At 42.1% G+C, this 3258-nt stretch overlaps 1 long non-coding RNA gene across 1 annotated transcript in view; it reads left to right on the top strand.

Moving 5' to 3' along the window:
• Positions 1 to 465: 465 nt before the first annotated feature.
• LOC104915385 overlaps positions 466 to 3258 on the top strand; it is a 4426-nt gene continuing 1633 nt past the window's right edge. The window contains exon 1 of the long non-coding RNA XR_796346.3: positions 466 to 554. This is a non-coding gene — a long non-coding RNA (uncharacterized LOC104915385). The remainder of the gene's footprint in view (positions 555 to 3258) is intronic.

Below are 3258 nucleotides of genomic sequence, written 5' to 3'. Positions count from 1 at the left end.
TCCTGGCAGGCCACTATAAGGTCTCCCCCAGAGCCTTCTCCTCTTTAGGCTGAATAGCCCAGCTCTCTCAGCCCGTCCTTATAGGGGAGGTGCTCCAGCCTTTGATCATCTTTGTGGCCCTCCTCTGGACCTGCTCTAACAGCTCCATGTCCTTCTTGTGTTGGGGGCTCCAGAACTGGACGCAGTACTGCAGGTGGTGCCTCACAAGAGCAGAGCAGACGGGCAGAATCACCTCCCCTGACCTGCTGGTCACACATCTCTTGATGCAGCCCAGGGTACAGTTGGCCTTCTGGGCTGCAAGCACACATTGCTGGCTCCTGTTGAGTCTTTCATCAACTGACACCCCCAAATCCTTTTCCTCAGGGCTGTTCTCAAGCCATTCTCTGCTCAAACTTTTATCTGGAAGTACATGACCAAGATGGAGTTTCTTCAGATGGTGCAAAAATGTGAAGTATGTGATTAAAATACTTTCAAAATCTTTTTCAGCTTTCTGAAACAAAAGTCTTCACTGCTTCCTCTGTTCCAACTGAGAATCATGTGATTCCTGAGCAAAGGTAAGCACTTACATGTTTTCTCTATATTTTAAAAGGCTTCTGGTAAAGCAATGTTAGGTTGCACATGCTTTAAAGCAAATGTTAGATGGATAAAACATGAGGATGGCCCTGGTCAAACTAATTTCAAAAGTGCAGAATCCTTACTTGCAAATAGTTATTTCTATGTGTTCCTGTGTTACCTATGTGGGTTGCTCTGAAAGTACTGCCTCCTGTTTATTTCCATGGAAACTACAACAGATTACAAAAATCACAGTAATACTATTTGATAGAGCAAATTCTTAGCTACAAAACACTTATTTTTCAATATAGTCACCACCATTAGCTATGCATTTTCACCAGCGATGAACAAGAGCCTGCATGCCATGCTTGTAAAAATCTGCACCAGGAGAGGTGATCCACTGTTTCAGGGCTGCTATGATCATGTTGCTAGAAAAATGTTGCCCACAAAGTCCATCTTTCATTGTCCCGAACAGATAGAAGTCAGAAGGCATCAAATTCAAACTATATGGTGGGTGTGGTAGGAGAGTCCAGCCAAGATGGGCAATGTGCTCCATGGTCTTCAGAGTGGTATGGGGCCTGGCATTATAGTGTCGCAATAGAACAGTTGTCTTCTCTGTCCTGACTGGATATTCAAGCCTTCAGCTTAGTCAGCGTCACAATGTAGTGGTCAGTGTTGATGGTCTGTCTGGGTTCCAGGAAATCCAGAAGTATCAACCCTTACTATCCCTAAAGACAGTGCACATCACTTTACCTGCTGAGGGCTATGTCTTGAATTTTTTTCCTCAATAGAGAATTCATATCACCACTCCATGGGCTGCTGTTTTGACTCCAGCTTGTAGGGGTGATACCACATCTTGTCACAAGTAATGATGCAATCCAGGAAACGGTCACCTTCAGCCTTGTATTGGTTCAATAGGTCCTGACAAACTTGCATATGATGTTCTATATGTTCCTGTGTGAGCATTCATGGGACCCACCTGGCACAAACTTGACAATATTCCAATGTTGCCACCATCATTTCCAATGCATTGAAGCCAATATTCAGCTCCTTACACAGTTCCCTGGTTGTAATCAGCTGATTCATGTGAATGAGCTGAAAGAGAAACTTTTCATTTTGTGGTGTGACAGCTATGCATGGCTGTCTGGAACGTGGCTTGTCTTTCATGTCACTGTCACCACTGCTGAAACTCAACGCCCACTGCCACACTGCGCTCACATCCACTGTTCTCCGTAAATGTTCAGCAAGAGTCGAATGTCAATGGGTGCAATTTTTCTCAATGACACACACACCTTTGCTTCATAAGCACTTCCATGTCAGACACCATTTGTCAGACTGCCCCTCTGCTGCCATCTGTTGCATGACAACAAAATGTAATGGCATATTAGTGGAAAGGTTCAGACTATTGCCATACCAACATCTGCCTCTAACATCGTGGGTTGATGTAATAAAACAAGAGGCATTACTTTTGAAGCAGTCCTCGTAGTTGACAATTAAATTTGAGGCAGTAACTGAAGAAGCCCATAGGGAAGAGAGAGTGTCAGTCACCGATATCCTTAATATAGATAGTGCGTAACAAGGAACTGTGGCTTGTTTTTCCCTTTTAAGATTCCTGCCTCTGCTGTGGAGATGCCTGGATCAGCTGATATGGCAGGGTTAAATGTTCAGTTTGGAGCTCTGGAGTTTGGATCAGAGCCTGCACTCTCAGAGTTCAGATCAAGCAGTGAAAATGCCATCCAGATGACCAACGATAGCTTGTACTCAAAATCTGTAAAGTAAGTGTGAGTTGCCCTTGTGCTTTCTTAAATGCCTTCTTTAAGGGTTGAGTTTGTGCAAAACATGTCAAGACAGTTCTGTGTAATGAGAGGGGGAAATATGATGGCTTGAAAGGGCTGTTTTCTGTTGATGGCATGTTGAAGAAGTCTCTCTAATGACAATCAAAATTTCCTGGCTAGGTTGATTTGGAGCTGGAGATTACATGAATGTAAATAAACCCCAAAGTAAGCTACCCTTAACAGAATTACTTCCTCATGTTTGATTGTCCTTATTCTCAGATTTGCCAGAGGACTTGTTCCTCACAACTCATTTTTTTTTCTGCTTTTGGTTCAAGAGAAATGAACCCTGTACCATACATGTGTGTTAGTAGATTGGTTCCTGATTGCAGATCTGATACTCCTATAGAGTGAAAAGAGTAGCCAAGCATTTCAGTATACAGAAGCTTTTACTGAGATGCTAATATAGGTAACAAATAATACAAATGCAACAATAACCCATTTATTTTTTACTTGCTCCTTGTCATGATTTTATGGCTTTTGTTATCGTTATTCCACATCATAACATCATGTAGTGCACTGGGAGTTAAAGAGTTAATGCTCCAGTTTCATGGATCGTGGATAGTTCCAGGTACCTGGTTCTCAGAAGAGAAGAACTACTTACTCCAGGGCTCTTTGTGTTATTCTGTTTCCATTTTCCGCTCAGACAGAAAGATAAAACTGTTCGCATTGTCACAAGATGTCCCTTTTTTTTTTCTCTTCTGCTCATCCCGGCTAGACGTATCGCCTCAGCATTAGAGTAAGGCCTTTGGTTTTTGGACGCTCTCTCTCATTATATTTGATTTCTTAGCTTCAATTCCAATTATATTGTATTATGTTGTATTGTAGTGTGTTATCTTGCATTCCAATATCTTATTTAGTAAATTATTTTTTT

The sequence above is a fragment of the Meleagris gallopavo genome, chromosome W (assembly GCF_000146605.3).
Source record: "Meleagris gallopavo isolate NT-WF06-2002-E0010 breed Aviagen turkey brand Nicholas breeding stock chromosome W, Turkey_5.1, whole genome shotgun sequence".
Lineage (NCBI taxonomy): Eukaryota > Metazoa > Chordata > Aves > Galliformes > Phasianidae > Meleagris > Meleagris gallopavo.
This window is presented reverse-complemented; position numbering and strand designations above follow the sequence as displayed.